This window comes from Octopus bimaculoides, chromosome 7 (assembly GCF_001194135.2).
Source record: "Octopus bimaculoides isolate UCB-OBI-ISO-001 chromosome 7, ASM119413v2, whole genome shotgun sequence".
Classification (NCBI taxonomy): Eukaryota; Metazoa; Mollusca; class Cephalopoda; order Octopoda; family Octopodidae; genus Octopus; species Octopus bimaculoides.
Genome location: NC_068987.1, coordinates 52088121 through 52096746, shown reverse-complemented (window position 1 = coordinate 52096746; position 8626 = coordinate 52088121).

The window sequence follows — 8626 nt, the reverse complement described above, 5'->3', positions numbered from 1 at the left end:
GGCTTTGGTCGTCCCGAGGCTATAGTAGAAGACATCTGCCCAAGATGCCACGCAGTGGGACTGAACCCGGAGATTTTGTAGCCTTGAGTAGTTTTCGTAATATCATCTCTCTCAAAATTTTCTTAAAGTATATTGCATGTTTGTGTGTGTGTGTGTGTGTGTGTGTGTGTGTGTGTGCGTGTGTGTGTGTGCATTTATGCATATATACAGACATTTATACGTACATATATGTGTGTGTGTATGTGTGTGTGTACGTGCGTGCGCGTTGATGTACCTGTGTGATTGCGTATATGCTTAGATAGAGAGAAATACAATAAAGTATATTAGCATGCATATATACATCTACAAATATAGAGAGAAATATACACACCATTGAAGAGCGAGAGATGCGCGTATGTGTAGATAGATAAACCTCTGTGCGTACAAATGGATATGTGTATCTATATACACACATATAAATACATACGCATACATACATACATGCATTCATAAATACATACATACACACATACACTCAAAAGTGAATGAAGTTCACAAATTTTTCTTTGGTTTGCATTGATGTTGAGAACTATATTTTATACTCGTGCACGGTTTGTAGTCCTTACTATGCTATGAAATACCAATTAACGATAATACTACAATATAAATCATTGTGTCTTAATTGTTTAAACCTGTACTAACTTTGGACATTGATCTAATTAAGTGTTGTTCGTTGAACAGTAATTTGGATGGCTATGGCTTAGAGTATATTGATCACACAAGAGGATAATATTTAATTATTCTTCTTTAGTTTAATAACGCTCGCCTTTGCGCTGATGAGAGCACTATGGTTGTTATTTTAATGATATATTTGTTATTACTGTTATAATATTGTTATTATTTTTATAATATTGTTGTTATTATTTTTATAATATTGTTGTTATTATATTCAATTATTGGTTGTACTTAATTATGCTATTAATGTCCTCAAGAAAGATATCACTCTCACCTATTTAATATACAGTACATGTTTATGAAGTTGTCCGTCACTCAGATATGCGTTGTACATTTCCGCTTTTTCTTATTTAGCGAGTAGTTACATTCTATTTTTCAGGTGTGTTCCAAAAAATTAAACCGTAGTTGATTTTGCGGTAGTCTAAGATCTCACTTGAAGATATGCTTAATCTCTCTATCACTAGCAAGAACGCGAGCACCAAAGTCACAAAATTATTTTTTTCCCTCATAAATTCATGCAGAAATCTATGCATATGAAATTCGTGGTTTCTAATACTTCCAATAGACATATCTTAAATCATAGCCTTTAACAATCAATATCTCAAATCTTTTTTAGAACTGTAAAAAACAATTAATTTCGTACGTCAATATCTTTAAAAATACATAAATATGTAAATATTCTACTGGGGAAAAACTGGGAGTCTCTTCCAATCAGGTGGTAAATTATCTTTATATATATTCTAATTGTTCATTCTACCGGTTATGCATAGAAAGAACAATTTATTATCCATCATATCTATAACACATTGTCTTCAGAAACATGGAACACAATAGAAGAATTGGGTAATAATCGTTATTGGACAACCATGATCGTCCTGTTCTCAAGACGATCATGGTTGTCGTCATCAAAACTTTGTCTTTATATTATACTACTTATGTCTTCAATATATGAAAATTTCCTTCCTTCATGGAACTAGCCTCAGAGTCTTTGCAAAAGTTTGTGGACGTGTGAAATTCCTCCCCTAATTTATCAACGCTATTGAAATTAATTATTAACAACGGAAGCAGTATCTATACCAAAAGGTAATTTTTAGTTACAACTTAACATGGATTCTTTATTAGGACGCCGAATACTGCGTTATTCACCTTGAAAGATCCTCTCATTTAGGCGATTGGTGCATAAAAGCACAAACATAGATCGTAGCAGATAAAATTCGTCTGTCATGGGCTACGGGATTTCCATATCACGTGATTTCGGTCTACTGGATCTCCTCAATAGGACGCACCGGTCATTTCATGCCAGTCAGATATCGCTGCTACGATATGTAGAATTACAGCATCTTTTCAAACGCTGAAAGTTGGATACAGGGTGAAGGGGAGGTGGAGGAGAAAAAGAAAAAGAAGAAGACGAAGAAGAAGAAGAAGAAGAAGAAGAAGAAGAAGAAGAAGAAGAAGAAGAAGAAGAAGAAGAAGAAGAAGCGGCAGTAGCAGCAGCAGGAGAAGAAGAAGAAGAAGAAGAAGAAGAAGAAGAAGAAGAAGAAGAAGAAGAAGAAGAAGAAAAAGATCAGTAACCCTGTGATTAAATCAGCTAGCATAATCCAGGTTAATTACCATTATAACGAAATTAATTTAGGTCCTACTATTTCTAATATGAATAAGCAATTTATAATTTATATAATATTAAAAGTAGATTTGCTATGAATATCTTGTGATCAGACTCATCCACTCTTGTCTAAGTGTCGCTTCTAATGTGTATCCAAAGATTTTCAAGCTATAGATAAACACTAACCTAAATCTAGCCCGTATCATATAATTTTTAATAGACACAGTTAAACTGGTATACTCTACCATGTCTAATATTGCAGATTATATAGCAAGATTTAACCAGTGTAAATTTAACTGTGCAACTTATACAAATCTCATCCATCCAATAACACATTTCATAGTCACCGAAATAACTGTAATACATCTATTGCAAATAATCTATATATATACCAGATTCCAAAAATAGTACTATTAGTGAAACTAAAGCTGAACACATCATACCTATTAAGAATCAGATCAAATTTCCTCTATATAACTACTGTAATTTATCACTATGAGCCATTAATAACCAGTGCCTTAAGAAAAATATAATGTAGAATTGCCCTATGACTGCTCTTGGTAAAGCACACCTTCATATTGGAGCAACCTATTCTTCATTTAAACTTCGCAAATCTAGATTTAGGCATAAATAAAAGGTCAACAGTACATCCCAAACTAAATTTGTACATTCCCCCACCGAAAATGTTACGTTGAATTTAAAATTGCTTTCTCCTTTTTATGTAATGCACGACCATATATATGTGGTGGTAACTGGTGTGTGCTCTATGTATCTAAGGCGTTCCATATTCAGAAAATTGAATTGAATATTGCTGGTCAACGTAATGAATCAATTGTAAGTTACCAGCCCTTAAATGCAAATCATTCCTATTTGCTAACTATACCTAACGTTACACTTAATTATTATAGTACGGTCACCAATACTTCCCTAGCTTGGTTAATCATATTTTTCCCTCACCTTGGTAATAATTAATGTGTTCGACTATATTTCGGATATTCAGATATTAGTAAAAATGCTTATTACCCTTTATTTGCAGCACCTTAATACAAATCGTTCATGTATGTTTGCTATACATAACCTTACAGTGAATTATCATAAAAGAACTAATAAACTTTATTACCTAGATCAATGCAATTGAATAATCCCTTCCCATGTTAACAATAATTTTCTCTCACCTTATTGATACGTAACGTATTAGATCATATGCAAACAATTCGGCTATTTGTAAAGTTACTTAATATCCTTTTTATCACTAAGAAACCTTCTAACGCAGATCAATAAAAATGAGTAATTCCTTAACTCGGTTAACCTTAATTCTGTCTCGCCTTTGTAACAGATAATGTATTATGCCATATTCAGACATTCCGTCATTTGTATAAGATTCCAATCTGTTATACCCATATTTAATGCCATAATCATTTTTCATATTGTACCCTCTAATGACTGACGGTTCTGTAATTCTACACCTCGAAACCACTATGTACACATATTGGCCTCTCTCTTAGATATTATTTACTTTTCTATTTTTATACATGATTTATTATATTATCCAGTTGTTCTGTTCAATATAATGGAAATGTTTATCTTTTAGTATTATCGGCTGATTATATGTTTATATTCATATGCTTCTTTATGAACACGTGTACATATTTTACATATTAAGAAATAACCGACGGTATGAGAGGACATGCGTGGTAGGTGAAATACGCTTTCTTTCCCGTATCATAGCAAGTTACTTGAAACCTATTTGAAACTTATCCACGTTGAACAAACTCACGATATCTCTGTACGATTTACATGTATACAATTGCGATATTTGATAAATTTCTACCATTAATTTCTTGTACGAACTAGAATTCTATATCTCTTGTAGTTCTTTGTTATGAGAAGCTTTGATCATTTTTTACATGTCAGATGAAGGTAATTTACAGTGATATCAATGAGACGCAATTCTCATACGCCCCATACCTTAATTTCCTAGTGGCTGCATAGCTGCAATTAATTGATCGATCATGAATGATATTTTTTTTCGTCGTTCCTCTTTCTTTTTCTTTTTTGATAAGTTGAAGTATTTGATAAGCTTCGGAATTACTGAGCGTCCAAAATTAGTCTTTCCTTGCAATTAACGTATGGTATGGAATGTAAGTTCACAGCGGTTCCATAATGGTATTCATCTTGATATTTTCGTTTGAGAAACTGGAATTATCAGGAAAAATGTTACTCGTAGCTCATCTATTAACGTTGTACTTGTTTCTAAAACTGCTAAACAGAACAGTTTCCTACCTGAATGATGGCGGAAACAAAATATTGTTCGGTTGAAATTCAATATTAAATATACTACAACGAAACAAGGAAGCAATATAAAAACAAAAAAAAGTACACAATAAAAAAATCATTATTAATTGAAACAATAATAGCTCACAATATGAAATTGCGATGATTAATAGCACAAATAGTATTAATTATAATCGAAAGGGCTTCGGACAAAATGATTGCAGTATTTCTTCTGGATCTAATTTCTGTCCCCATATTCCGTCGAGGTCAACTTTGTCTTTCATTCTTTTATTGTTCCAGAAAATAAAGTACTAGTCAAGTACTTAGGTTGATGGTGTCTATTAACTTCTTACTCTCAAAATTTGTGTCAATGTAGACACAGATATACGCACGGTAGATGGCCAGAATCTTAAGAGCATCAAGAGAAATGTTTGCCAAGTTACAATGGTTTATGATCTGCGTTCCACGTTGGCCGAGGAGGAATTCTGCTTTTTCATTCAGCCTGCTGAATAGAATAAAGTATCAATCAAGAAGTGAGTTGATTTAATTAGCGAAACGCCTCCCTCCAAATTTTAAGGCTTTGCATCTAAATAAAATGTATATTATCGAGACTTTTGAAAGTTGAGATATAACAATTGTTAAATTGTGTACTTACAAGAGGTTACTAACGATGTAAATTGATACTCAAGTAACTGAATATTTTTATTGTACAAGAGTATAGCTTTTGTTTTTTGCATGTGTGCATCTGTGTATGAGCGTATGTGAGAGTGTTTAATTTTCTTATATTGAGAATCGGAGAATATTGTCCTCTGAGCCATTAGACGTAAGAAATATATTTTTATTTTCAGCAGCGTCATTTTTATTTTATTTTTATTTCACTTTTACTGGATCCATAATACTTACACATAATTTTACAAATGTAGAATATCACTTAAAATACACAAATCAAAATCAGATGAATTTCTCATCTCCAACTGAGAGAAATAGTGTAATAGGTAAATGATGAGTTTTACCTTAGAAACGTTGCAGGAAGTCATTGCAGTGACTTCTCTCTCTATTCTTTCAGTCTCCATATATCGCCCCCTCTCTATCTATCTCTCTATCTCTCTCTCCCTCTCTCGTATTACACTATCTCACTCTTTCCATAAAATAGACGTTGTCTGAACAGGAACATTGTGTATCACAAGTCAGGTGTCGAAATGATTGTAGTGTAACAGCCAAATCACTGAGCCATGCGCCCTCACATACTTACATGCTTACAAACACTCACACACCCACACACACACACACACACACATATATATATATATATATATACATATATATGCGTCCTCATATACATGTGTATGTATATATACATGTATATGTACATATATATATGTATATGTATATATATGTGTGTGTATGTAATATATGTATATATCTATATATGCGTCCTTACATACATACATACATACATACATACATACATACATACATACATACATACATACATGTATATTGAGGAGGTAAAAGTCATGGCTGGTCATATAGTAACTATTGGCTTCACACCCATAAGATACTTAGCCGTATAAAGCGACTCATCAGAATCAGTTGGCTGAAAGCATTGAATCTCGCTACAACAAGAAGAAATACGTAACAGTCTGTTGGTTTTGTAAATAAAGACTAATTTTCTGTGTCGCGGAAGGCACGGGGTTATTCTCCTGAAATTGACTTCGGTAGTGGTGATATTTGAAAGAGTTGTGGCGAGACTATTCAATGAATGTAGAATTACAAGTCCGAATTAGGAAACGTTTTAAATGAGGGCACTGATTGAATATTTTTTGCCTGTAATTTTTCTCCTTTTAAGATTCTTGTTCTCTCTGACAAGCAAAATTTATATTGTTTGCTCCTGTTGATAAAGCCCCGGTTGCTCAAATTCTTACATGAAAACACAAATTATTAAGCAACAAGAGAGAAAGAGGTTTTGTTATGTGTATAGGGTTAAATATACGTTTAATGAATTTAAATACTTGAAATGAATATAATTAAATAGACACTGTGTGAATGATACAATTATACATAAGAATAATTCATAAAGTTGAATATACTTTCGTTGAATTAAAATAGTGTTAGTTAAAAATTAAACACCGCGTATATAATAATCGTGCTTCTACACTAGTAATTAAATAGACGAAAATATAGGAACCCAAACTATCAAAAATTATAGTTAAATAAATAATGCTAATGATGAGTGGGGAAAGGTTTTGTCTGTTCATAAAGTTAAAGATATATATTTATTTTGTCTGTTCATAAAGTTAAAGATATATACTTATTGAATTTAAATAAATTTAGATAAACACTGTATTATAATACAATACGACTGAAGTTCTTAAATACTTTCTTTGTATTTAAATGATTTTAGAAAAATAAATGCTGTGTATGTGATCAACAAGAGTTATACTTCTCTGCTATTAAATAGATAAGTATAAGTAAGAAGGCAAACTGTCAACTAATATATCTAAATATATAATTTATATAAATGACAATTATTATAACTTCTTACAATAAGAATAAACAAAAGTAAATAAGTAGAAGGCAGCAAATAAGTACATACCCAGATTTATCATTTTTACCAATGAATAAGAACATTTAGATATATATTATGAACATGATAGATAGTGCAAATGGTTAAGGCAGGTTTACAGACATACTGAATAGAAATAAAGATAAATGACTAGCTCGTAAAAATAGTAACATGTCCCAGCTCTTCTAAACTATACCTATCCATTGACCAGTGAGTTCAAAATCGACCTCTAGCAATTTTTAGAACACACATGCTATAATTCAGCTGGAATAACAGTCACGTTTTACCTTGATAACAATCAATTTTTGCCCTGATGAAGGTTTTTGCTTTTTCAAATTCATAATGAAATTTAATTGCATACATATGGATTTGTGTATTTTAACCGAAACATACGCAGGCAACATGAATTGGCTATTATAATAAATATATTTATTATACTCTGTATGGATTCTCCATTTTCTTTATGCTGTTAAAATGTTTCACCTATATCGAAAAGTTGGAAACATCTATAGTGACAACTAGAATTTCAAAAGTGTAAGGTACAAATATCGGAGAAGAACCAACAATAAGCACTAGTAATTATGCAAACCGATGTACGATTGGATAAATATCCCTGGGAAAGAACAACTCTTTTCTCGCAGAGTTATATGTATGGGTATATATATATAGAGAGAAAGCAGCATTCAATACATTTGCTAGGAGTTACATTTATTATATATTAAGTCTTTGATTCTGCCACATGTAAACATATATACAAAAATAAGAGGAATGACCAGCAAAAGTGGACTCCTATATGCTAGAAATAGATGCCGAATCATCTAACCACGAAAAAAATATATGTTCTCAGTAAAAATTCAGCGACACAACAGACTGTAAGAGGGTAAGACAAATGAAAAAATACTAAATAAAAAAATGATTAACCTACGTACCATGGTTTCACCTGTTAAAATTTACATAAGTAAATATCTGCAGGATCGTCAGCGTAGTCCGTCGATTCGCAATGTGATTTCCATAACTAGACACAAGACGTCCACCCGAAAGGGAGCATGTGTAGAGTTCTACAAATTACATTCAATCAATTTCTACCCTCATTTGTAAACATATATGTAGACAACTGAATCTGTTAGCAAGGATCCAAGAGCTAGGTTCGTTGTATTACTTCCCGAAGCTATGTTGCTTGGAGCGTAATCGAACTGTTATTATGTGTATGCATGTATACATATGTACATATTTTTGTGTATATGTACTCACATACACACACATAATATGTGTATATAATTATGCGCATGTTAGAACGTATGTATGTATTATGTCTACATTGATAAATCTTGTTCTTACGCAAATTCAATCATTTGTTTAATATATTTTGTTCACTTTGTATACTGCTTCTTTCTCGAGCTCGTTGTTGCAGAAAAATTTCATATTTGCAACGCATATCTCAGATTCAGCTGCGAAAGTTTCAGATGTTT